Source organism: Corvus brachyrhynchos, unplaced genomic scaffold, assembly GCF_000691975.1.
Source record: "Corvus brachyrhynchos isolate BGI_N302 unplaced genomic scaffold, ASM69197v1 scaffold856, whole genome shotgun sequence".
NCBI lineage: Eukaryota > Metazoa > Chordata > Aves > Passeriformes > Corvidae > Corvus > Corvus brachyrhynchos.
In genome coordinates this window covers 285,541-298,241 of record NW_008238673.1, presented here as the reverse complement: position 1 = coordinate 298,241, position 12,701 = coordinate 285,541, and positions in this window count along the sequence as shown.

The following is a 12,701-nucleotide window of genomic DNA, read 5'->3' as shown; positions in this document are numbered from 1 at the left end:
ATACCACAATGCATGTAGCCACCTGTGTCATTATAAAGTTCCTCTCAAGTTTCAACCTGCAGTAACTCAGTCTAAACAACTGCTACAAGAAGATCCAACAGCAAATCTATGCATTCAGTCTTCCCTGAGCACATTGGTTAAACCACTTAGGATCATACAGACCAGCTATACCTGAAGATTATTTTCAAAAAATAAAATATATATAACTAAGTTTATTTCTTGTGTATGGTTTAAGTTGGAGTAGAGAAAGAGTGGGAAGAAAAAAAAGCAGGAGCTAAAGATTCTGAACAGCATGGAAGCCAAGTAAATTGCCATCTTTTCCTCATAATCTCAAGATAACACCCTCCCACCTACAAGGCAGAGACAAATTCCTCTTAAATAGGACTAAAAGGACATGTGCAACCTCTGGTTGCAGTGCTTGGCAATTGTGAACAGAGTAAAATGTCACAGGCAAGGATTCTGCAGTGGGGCAAGACAAAGGAGATGGTAGGAAACCTACAAGTGTTGATAAAGTTGATAGAAGAAACAGTCTATAATTCAATGTATTTATAATTTCAGTATAAAATGTCAAGTTTAATTTATATACTTCTAGTTTCCTCCTAACATTCTAAATATCAACAAGCAATTTTAAGATGTCATGAATGCTGATAAAAATATCGTAATAAAGCATCTTCTTTTTTAAGACCAGTCATGCAGGTTTCATACACTTCAGGTTAGACTCTTGAATTCAGGCTTTACAAAGAATAAAAAGGTATTTTTTATTTCTTGTCCAAAAGCCTCAGTGTAAATAAAAGGCAACCTCTCCAAAATTACAATATAAATCAGCATGAAAGCAAACTTTAAAAGCAAACACCATTTTATTCTTAGGCACATCATATCTACTCAGATTATCTCCTTTGATTTAATTAGAATTGTATCTTTTTTGCTGAAATAAGAACCCTGGAAAGCATGGCTAATTATCTTTTGATTTTTCTATATTTTTATGGTGATGTCTTGTAAACCCAAAGATCATGGCAGTAAACATGGAAAAGATTAGAACAGTTCATGCTCCTTCCACACAAGATAAATCTGAGTCAGTAAAAATGCATGAAAAGTTACGGTAGGTTATAAGAACTCCATGAAGGGGTTATTTGAGCTCGTTTTCAATATAGAAAAGGATCATTTTTCACATCACTGGCCAATTAAATGAGTTCAAACAAACCTCTCATATCCTGGGGCAATGCAAATTTGCAAGTAAAAAAAAATAGTACTCAGTGTTAGAAATCCAAAGTAGGAGATCAAAGGAAAACACATAACAATACCATAATGCAAATGAGTTTTTGCCTGGGAAATAAAAAGCTCTGCAAAAAAGTCCACGACAGCAGAATTCCTAGAGCTCAGAGTTCTATAAAGCCAGTTAGCAGGGTTTGACTCATCTTCTTTGAGAACAAAAGCCTGACCCAGAGGAAAAGAGCTGTGCTCTTGGAGAGGCAGTTTCAGCTCTCCAAAGTTTGAAGCTTTGGAAATGCTCAACTTCCGCTAAAATATTATCTAAGATTTTTTTGTTGTTGTTCATTTTGAAGTGATTACATCCTACCTGCCCTGCAGAACAAGAACAATAACAAAAAAAAAATCCACTAAAATAAGCAACCTAAGGAACAGCAGAATTTTTCAGTCAGAATAAAGACCTAGGGGTCCAAGAGCCTACAAGGAACCGCAGTACATTATTCCCTTATTTTAAGCACTCTGACAACCATCTTAATAAATAATGCTTCTACTTTGGTAGAGTAAGGTATCAAGGGAAAATGGATTAAATATTCCATTGAAACTCTGAGGCAGAAGTAACAATTATTGAAGGCTCCAGTTATTTATGTTTGTTCCCTCCTGTAAAATCACCCAAGGACTTTTGACTTGCAAGCCTTCCAATTTGTCAGGGAACAAGCTATCACTATACCATTCACTGGTTATTGTTTGCTCTCAATTCCAGATACTTTATGTAGATAAGCTGTTTGTAATGCTGAATTTTGATGGCCTTGGATCCCACAGGAGTCTGTGTATGAGCCTCTAGGAGGCTCAGCTTAGACTTGGGTGAGCATTGATGTTGTCAGAACACACAGCTGCTTCGATTAAGGCTCGGGTCTCATTGTTAGTCCTAGAGGAAACACAGAGGTCACCTGGAGTCAGACAAGCACAAAGAAGAGAAGAGGCTTCCCTGCAAAACACACAGCCCTACGGTCTCTGCAGAGGAGGTGAACTAGGAAAACTACAATGTATACAAGCCAGTGCAAGGGGCCAGGCAGGCAGGGACAGGAGAAGAAAAGGGAACAAAAAGGTGAGGTTGTCTCTCTACACAGTGAGGTAGGCACAGCTCTCCAACAACACAATTTTAAGCAAGTGTTTTGCAGCAGAGGAGTTTTCAGTTTTTTCAGACCTACATCTCCGTGTAATTTGCAGGTGAGATTTGCAGCTTTTATTTCCACATACTTCACTTGAATGTACTTGTGAATTACACTTCCAAGTCCACTCTTTTTACAATGTTAGCATAATACACAGGTGTACCCACAGGCCCAGCTCCAGCTAATCCCTGAACTATTCCTGGCACATCACCAAGCAGTGGTGACTATAATGAACAACAACAGCAGAGACACGATAGCCCTATCTTTCTGGCAAGAGCTCTGAAAGCTCCAGAAACTCATCATCACTAATGCAAACCCGAGAAAGGAGGGAAATATGCTTTCACTAAGCAGCAGTCTCACTGGGGCCACCACTTACGATAACATTCACAGGAGCTTAGAAAACTTCCTCTAATAAAACAGTCAGTAAAGACTCATACAGGACAAACGCATCAAAGGAAACAGAGAAGCAAATAGCCATTTTAACTACACTGGTTCATGACTTATTATTATTTTTAAAATTTTTTTGCTGCTAATTTTTGATTTAATAATTAGGTTTGTGAAAAAAAATAGGCTTGGGGGCTGTTAATTAAGAGATCTTAAGCTGATTTAAATTTTAAAGCTTGGGGAGTTAGCAGTTTCATATACAAAGAAAAAGGACACAACCTCAAATGTAGCATTAAAAAATTCAAAATTCAGCATACAATAGCAGCAATAAGATTACTTGAAACCCTTTCTTTCACTTAAACATTCCTGCAGTTCTTGCCATCAAGAAGTGCAAGTGGTGCAGCTGTAGTCAGCCCTGCAGCAAGAAGTTTAAGACTTCAAAGCTAATTTTTCAAAGGCCTCTCAGTTTGTTGTTGACAACAGTGTTTTTGTTTCAACTCCAGAGGTCCTTATAACTAAAAATACTAAGATATGGGTACATATATGGGTATCCTTGAATTCAGACTAATATCAAATAAAAGACTGTTTTATACAGTAACTATCAACAGGCAAACCACAGTATCATTTGAGGTGATGGGGAGCTCAGGGCTCTAACACAGAGGCTCAGGGCTCTAACACAGAGGCACTAGTAGATAGTACTGGAAAACTGCCATTTAAATAAAAGTTATCTTTGTGAGGCTAAAATGTAACACACCTCTTATAAAACTCTCCCTGTAAAATCTTCTTTATTTGCTCTCCCTCCCATCAACTCCCCTCCAGCTTCAGTGTGTCCCCGCTCTTGCTGATGGGCTGTATTTCCTCTTACCGATTGCAGGTCCTGTGCTGCTGCAGCTCTCCTCACCATGCCAAAAACCATTCAGAGCGCACCGAGTCAGCACTGCTGACTCCTACCTCCCACTTCTCCCCCGAGGGAAATCACTCCTAACCACAATCTCCATTGCCCGAAGATCAAGATAGGTGGTAATTAGCTTTGTTGTGACTTCCACCCCCACTTGCAGCGTCTGGGATAAAGTTTACTGCCATGACAAGTACCCGCACAGTCTTGCAGTGTGTCACAATGCCTGACAGGCTAAATTAACACAGGTGGAGGGAAAAACATGCTATCAGAGATACACAGCACTGAAATAGGGCAGCTTGGAATCAGCTCTTAAAATTAGAAAGCCTGATGAGTAAAACCAGTACATTAATACCTGTTATTAGGAAAAGCACATATCTAGCAGTTTTTAGAAATAAAGCTGTGACTGTAAAGACAAGTGCACCCGTACAATACATAGTCTACATCTACACTGTTAAATGCTCATACACAGCATGCCTAGGAGTTGTCCCAAATACTGGGAGCACACCTGTACAGCTCCTGGAAAACAAGGTCCAAGTTCTTTCACATGGAATCAGAATGCAAATCTGTCAGTCTCCCATCTGTCCCACAATAGTCTTCTCAGTAAGGACAAGAACAATGAAACTTTCTGTTCTTGAACCTCCTTATGTTATACCAATTTTGAGGCTTTCATACAAGGAGTTACACAGACTACAATACTGATTAAAATAATCTTTAAATGATTTGACAGTATGGCTTTGAATTATTTTAATTTACTTCTTTTTTCTATTTTGTTTTAGTAGCTTGTTCAGGAGATAATGAAGGCATGGAAATATTAAAGGGTGTCTGAATTTCTAATTGCACTGGCATTCAATTCTGCCTATGATCTGATCCTCTCTTAATGCTGCTATAGCCTGGATATCTCCTAGATTTTTTTTTCATGTCAGAACACTACTGCTGACCACAAATCCTTGTCTATCATGCTTTCTAAGTGTCAGATTTTTTTAGTCTCTCTATTGCATTCTTTTCTCCTGATGTATCAGATTAGCTTTCTCCCAAAACCTGGAGTATAACAGATAATAATCTTTTTTTCTTGATCTCAAGTGTAATTTTGCACTACAATTGTTAACTCTTCATAGTCTGTCTTACTCCTTAGTTCCTTCCTAGTCCAACTGCTGCATCAGCTACCAAGCCGCTGCTGTATCTCGGAACCATCATCCACCAAGCTAAATCATCCTCATAGTCTGTCTTACTCCTTAGTTCCTTCCTAGTTGTCTTGGGGTGACACAGCCCTTTCAAATATCATCTCAAAGATTCCAGACTAAGCAACACCTCTTTCACGTTCATCAGCAATCTTGATGCCCTGTATTATTCTTCTGCTTGTTGTATTGAAATTTCCATCTTTCCCAAGGAAAACAAGACATAATACACAAGCCTTATACACAACCCAAAGGCAACTGAACATGCTCCCATAGGCATGATTTTTAACAATACTTTTTTTGTATTTCTAGTCCCACTGGGGAAAGTAAAAATATTTTTTGAGCCTGGAATATCCTTACGTTTAGTTTTTAACATGGACCAAACCTTAGGAAGGCAAAAAATAAGAAGTGATAAACCTGGCTCAGTGAAGCTAGTTTAGCACATTTGACAACTTTTGAGATGTCCTACTACTGTAGATGTAGATTAATGCCCTTTTTGAGGAAAAGCAAAGGTCATTAAGGAAGGAGAAACTGATACCAACACTTTGGGACATAAAGCTCTCTGTGGATGCAAATCCCAAGAAATCTGGAGAATCAAACATCTAGATCTAACTTTTCAAGCAGTGCCAGACAGGGTGAAATGCTTCAACATCTTGAAAGTAGCTCTTGTGGGCATTTGAGTGTCTCAGAATTGCCTTTCTGAAATTCTCAGCCTCAGTGAACAGGCAAGCTTGCTAACCACTTGCTAAAATATTCAGAGGAGATAACGGCCCCACTGCTGCTGCCTAGGTGCAGATTTTCCCTAATTCTAGTTTTGGAAGACAGTATCTTTCTATAGAATTGCCACAGTTTATTCTTAATGCTATAATGATCATGGGTTTTACTGTTAATATCATTGTTGGTACCTAGACTTCAACACTAAAAAATAAATTCAAAATTCACAATCTGAGACACTTACTCATCCCTTCATGAAGACCAGCATCTTCACTGCCTAAAGCAGCACTTACAGTTATAGCTCCATCATGCACGTTTTACACACACACACAGACACATCCCCTGCTTTTGCTGGTACACATTAATCACTTTCACAGCATAAGGTGCTTTCCCACCCCAACTTTCTTCAGCTGTATGGTCTAAGGAAATTAAAAATAATAAAAAAAAAAAAGAAACATGAGAGCGAGCAGCTCAGACCAGAACTCAACATCTATCTGAAAATTCAGTCTTCTCAGATTTGCCCAACTGCGTGATTGGAGCTATAGAAATGACAGATGTTATTGCAGGCTAAGTTTCTTGCAGTATCTCAAATACATCATGAATTTTGAGAACTTGCCTGGGAAAAAATGACAACTTGCAAAGTTACTTCAATCACCAGGTTGTATCCAGAGTTGTCTAGTTGTAGAGGGGGCTCTACCTCCAAGACCCAGAGCAAACAAGATGCAACTAATTATTTACATTCTGGAATTCAGTCAGAAATATGACTTGCAGTAGCTCAAGGCATAGAAAGAAAAAAAAAATCCCACAAAAAAAACAGAAAGGAGGAAAGCATGCAGCTGCAGCAAAATGCTGTCTTCAACAGGAATGTGAAGACTGTAACTTATTTGGGAAAATGATTCTGTAGCATAGAAAAATGCAAGCCTAAGGATTTTGTCTGTGGTATTCAAAGTTATTATTTCAGGCTCCTACAAATGCAAAAAACCCCTTTTTTACAGTTCATATGCAACTCATACTTTTAAGATATCCCAGAAATAGCTATGTATGTATGCATATTTTTGTGCACGTATATAGACATATACATTAAATATATGTGAGGATGGATAGATGATATATTGAGTAGAAGCTATTTTTATTAAATTCAAGGAAAACTATAGCCAATTTAACAGTTAAGGAACCACAAAACATACAGGGTCCTTCACGTAAAAACATACTAAACAATTTTTGCTACCTTAAGATATAACCTGAATTTCTATACTAAGGAACCAAAAATGAAATAAACTACAGAGTTCATACTTTATCTGCCTCAACTGAAGACAGGCTTTAAAAGGACACAGTCCAGGCAGTCGGATATTCCTTTCTCCAGATTAACACTAGCATGTTGTGGGCAATAATGAGGCAAGTCACTGCCTCAGAGTTGCAAATTCCTCTGAAGAGAGTTATCTGGCAAATACATTATTCATTCCCTAACTTCAATCAGAATTAGTTCAGTCATCAGGTGTGGCAAAATTTTTTCCTGACAGGGACAAAGCAAACAGAGCCAAAATAAAGAAAGAGCACCAGGGAAGCCCAAGCTCACTGAATTGCAGTGATGAAAAATGGCAGAAAGATTTAAATAAGAAAGGCTGGCGTATAAATTGCTGTAATGTCTTATTTACATTCTGAAAGCTTACTGATGTTGTTAAAGCTCTGCAGCATTTTGTCTAGCCCTGAGGGATAGTAGGATTTTTCTTGGACTTTTGGGGTTTTTGGCTATTTGATTCTGGCAAAATACAGGCATTAAACAACAGATCACTGTCCATTCAATTGTTGAATGGGCACGCTCAAAACCATACAATCACAGACCAAAGCAACTTGCCCATACCACCTGGGAAGTATAAAGGTGATAATTCAAAGTAGATTTTTTTTGTGACTCTGCCTTAAAATGTTCTTTTCCTTGTATTGTAATCTTGTAGTTGAGGCATTACTAATGTTCAAACACAGTAGCATTACTCAGCTACAGCTTTGCTATTGCAATTATTATTGCTCAGGTAGAATTCAAATTATTTCCATTGGTATTATCACATCTAAAGTAGTTTCCACAATTTAGAAATTACTTACAGAGCTTACTTTTAATTGCCTTAGAGAAATTAAGGGAAGCAGAGAAATAAATAGGGCATAATTATCCTAATGGAAGAGTATTGTTTATGCAGTACTAAATAATATTTAAGTATAAAACGCTTCATACTACTAAACTAAAACTCACTATAGCAAACTCTGCTGCAGATATAGTCCCTTCACTAGGTTAAGTCCATGTAATTTACACAAATGAAGAAGTACTAAAGGTATACAATTAAAAATAAAGAGCACTGTATAATGGCTTTGTACATCTAACAACCCCCAAACAAGCCTTTACACAAGAACAGGATAGCACTTACTCAGAAATAGCAATGTGAATCAATAAAACTTTTTTTTTTTTCCAGTTTATCTTGCACACCTCTGATTTAAGTAGGAATATTATTAAAATCATGAAATAGTCAGTCAGGGGAAGAACATACTTAGAGATAAGCTGGAGATGTCTGTAGACCATCCCCCTTTTTGGTGAATATTTTAACTCTTCTCATTTTACGGTATTTAAATTTGCTGAGGAAAGTTGAATTCTCACCCACCTTGAGCAGGAATATAAACCAGAAATCCCCTTCATCCTTTTCACCTTTTTGTCTCACAGCTGCCTTGAATTTCTTCCATAAGCACAATGCCAGAAGAAGTCATTGGGCCAACAATTTAACCTAGATGTTTCATAATTAGTCTGACTTTACTCACCTGAACCCCATCGGGATTTAGCCAAATTCAGCTGTGTGCCATCACTGAGGAACAGCTACCACCAAGTTCTCCTACCCAAGACAGCTGCATGACTGGGTGCTGGTTAGGTGAGATTTACAGACAGGAGTCCAGCTGGCAAACCACCTCCATAGTGAAGGGAAAAGCAAATATTGGCGAGACCCCTACCAATCTCACCTGGAAGCAAAGTCCTTCCCAAGTCCAGATCTTATGATTAGGTCATGCAGACAGATTTCAAACAGACTGAATAATCTTAGAAAAATTTTACCCTCCAGTTGCTCTCCTATATCTTCTTGAGATTTGTAGAAAAAGACATAACAAATACAAAACCCTAGAAAGCAAATAAAAAATAATACAACTGTCCAGTTGAATTTGAGGGGAAGGAGGAAGAAATTCTTTCTTGACTATACAGGAAATCTCTCTCAGCTCTGAAGTGTGAGTCAAACCTACAGCTACTATAACTTCATGTGTTATGAATGTACCAGACATCATATGCCATTTTTACTGTTCCCAATACACATGGAGACTGCTCACTGAAAAAGCCCCAAATTTTTAGGCCAGAAAGGGTTGCTGCAGTCTTGCAGCATGATACACAATGCACACAAACTCAGATGCAGGCTTTTTTTCTTCAGATAGATTAAAGCTTTGTTTTTTTAAAGTTTGGGATTAAAAAACTAGTTAGTTTCTCAGATTTCATTTTCCCAGGTCAGCCATTCTTGTATTTAAATTGCACTCACAGATAGAAAGAGTACCTTAGGTTGGCTTTTTCTAATTTCAACTTACAAGAAAGGCTTTATAATGAACACTTACACAGCAGATAAGGGAGCATGAACGAGTCATCATAGAAGAAGGTAAGGTGTTCGCTTCTGAAACAATAACTTTTCTTATCCCATGGAACATGTGAGGCACCATACCTTCAGAGAGAAGTCTACCAGCCACTTGCCACTCATCCCTTGGCAATACTCTTCCCTCTGCACACTTTTATCATCTCCCCATTCACATACCACAGGAAGGTCTCAAGAAGTAGCTTGTCCTATTTTCCATGTGCAAGCTCCCAGACAGCCCTGCACTATTTCCACCTCTAGTTTTACAAGAACGGAGATTTCTCAGGGTGCCAGGATTCAAAAGGTTGTCTGTGCCTCTAACGGGGTAAAGTGCTCCCCACACTTTTGCTTTCTTTGCCCTTCATTACTGACGGAACAAGTTCTGACAGCCCATTCCCATCAGATGGTGCGAACTCCACTAAATTACAGTAGCATATCGTATTTCCTTATGTATTTGAGTTTCCCAGCATGCTCCTGTTGCCTTCTAGCATCAGTACAGAGGCAATTTAAAATATATTCCTTACACACGCCTTTGTGCCAAATTAAATGATATAACGTATGCGAGAAGATTTTCAAGGAGATGTGCTGAGAATTTGAAATTGGTATAAGATCTGAGAAAGAAAATTCATGAAGTAGTAAGCATTGGAAGGTCACTTGGTCAAAGAAAATGTTCCATTTCCTTGCAGGACAGCAGACACAGTCAATGTTTGGGAGTGCAGAGAAAGCACTTATTAATAACTTCCTAACTTCTGTAGTCTACTGTCGCTGTTGTCCCCAGGGACAGTGATAATCATGACCTGAATTCAGGTCCAGGATGAAGGGGATTATTTAATTAATTATCACCTCGTTTATATAACTTGGTTCACAATAGAGAAATGACATTATTGGCTGCTTGACCATACACCTCCCAGAGTGATTGGCTGAATGCTACGACGCCTATTTCATAATATTTTCTTCAGTGAACCAAAACAATACCCACTGCATTCTCACAACAGCCTGCACCTGCAAATAGTTTACAAAACTGTCTTTCACTGTTTCGCAGCTAAAGCATGAGAAAGGAAAACTTCACAAAATGCTTTAGCGGCTGGAAAATTCTTCTGCTCCTGCTTTTTAGCATCCACAGTCTGCAACTCAAATTTCACAGCCGCATTAGAAGTGCACAAAAAAAGCAGTGATAAGCTGTTCTAAAGGATATTTTTATGAAGGAATCTTTCAGTCTTTCCACCACTGTCAAAATTCAACATCTTCTGAAATCTACAGAACACACTTGTAGAGGTTTCTTCCCAATTTCTACTGCAAATCTCACCAGTAATTCCATACATTACTTCTAGTTGCCAGTTTTTCTCAAAAACTTGGATTTTAATTAATTTTTTCCTTCATGAATACATCAGGAGCATCCTAATTTCATTGTTTTTAATGAGATATTCTCACAGGTATCACTGGACCACACTTCACAGGTGCTGACCACTTTAAAAAAACCAGCACACTGATTTTGTGTATTATCTTCTACACATATGTTATCTAAGCCTAAGGGCCCAAAATTCTTCTATGTAGTCTCTTGGAGATGAACATTCCTCTCGTGAGAATACCACTCCCTTTTGAACTATTCCATGTGTAGCCATACATAGATGACCTTGCATTCAACTGTAAGAATGGCAGGACTTGATTTGGATTTTTTTTAACAACACCCCTTTGTTCTGTTGTAAACTTGTACCTAATTAAGGGATTGACAAAAATCAAGTCATCAGCTTCTTTGGAGCTTTCTCTTTCTGTTCTAGAATTAATAAGTCAAAAGAAAAAAAGGTCTCCCTAGTTTTGTACAGTTCTTTTCAATCCACTGAAATAAATTATAATCAAAGACATTCTGTAGTCTCTTTCTGGCGGTGTTTTTGAAAGCAGACCTCTTTAGAAGTGACTGTCCTCCAAATCCTTTCTTGGAGCAGGTAATGGTCCTGTCTTTCTGGGTCTTGCAAAGGTATACATGTGCATTTCAGTTAGGAGATGTAAGTAAACTAGAGAAACCTCAGCATTTTACAGGTTTCTCCAGTCTATCCTAGGTGGGACTGATCCCACATGAAATAATATGTGGAATATCTCTTCCATGATCCCTCAAAGACAGATCAGTAAGGAGAGAATTTCATTGACTTTTTCCCCGGACAATTAGAGGAAACATTTGGGACACAGTTAAAAAGCCAAAGCAAAATTTATTGTTGAGTGAAAGAAATAAGGAGGTAAAAACATAGGACAAAGACGAATTTCAGACAAGATTTAAAAATAGGTGAAAGCAGAAAAAAATACAGCTTTTCACCTCTTAGACTCATTTAAGTAACCCTGTGTTTTTAAAAGTACTGAATTAGATAAACCCTGCAGTTAAAAACCCAACATGTTCTGGCTTGAATTTTCTGCAGTCTCAGTGCAATCAAAACAGTAACGAGACTGGTGGAGTTGTCTAGCCATTATAAAAACATACTAATTTGCAGTATCAGTTGATCATAAAATCACGTATCTTCAGCGCCAAGTTCTGCATACTGGGACAGTGGTTAACCCTGCTGAAGTCAACTACAAAATTCTGCTACGTCCTAAGGAAAGAGGTGGTGAATCATACAGCTACACCAAGGTAAATGGATAAACCCCAACATGTTCAGTCTGTGCTCTGCAGAAAGACTGATGAATTATTCTTTGCTTGTCACATCACACTGCCCTTTTACAGGCATGAAAGCTCCTGGGACCTGTTCCAGAGAGGAAATCCCTGGCAGCTGCTGACTGCTGGTGAGAGGGACTACTGGTGTCACTTGTGAAGCCACTGTGGGGGATGATTCAACTGAAACTTTTTTTTTTGCATCACTAATCAGAATTGTCCCTGGCCCATCCACTTCTATACAGCAAGCAAACTCCTCTTAAAACGCTCTGTGATCCTACTCTATGTAACCGTACTTTAGGATTTGCTCCGGTAAAACCATGAATACATGACCATGGGAAGAACTGGAAAATGCCACAAAAGCTACTCAATTCAACATCTCCTTCCCCCTCAAATGTTTCCCGGTGAAAGTGCTATGAGAACTGTAACAGCAAACAGTTCCGTATTGTTCCTTACTTCACGGATACTGAACACCCGAGGGCAGAAAGGAACCGGGACCACTGAGCACAGACATCCGTTTCCTTGTTAAAAATGCCTTCCACACCGAACTACCTTGTGCCTTTCAGTTTCGGGTGTAAAACCTGTCATGTTGGTTCAGCAAAACGTGCAGCACTTGGACATCAACTGCCGCTTCCTCCACCGATCCTTTTCCTCACACAGACCACCTAAAAAAAACCCCCCTTATCCATCCAGCATAATCCCCTCCTTCTTGCAAAACGCTCCTCCTTTGAGTCCATATAATTAATATGAACTTAAACACGGGGCTCGCCGTGTTTAAACCACCCCACGTTCCTCGCGGACCGAGGAACGGCGCACAGTGACGGTGGTGCGGGGATGTGCGGGGATGTGCTGGGATGCGCAAGGCGCACCACGCCG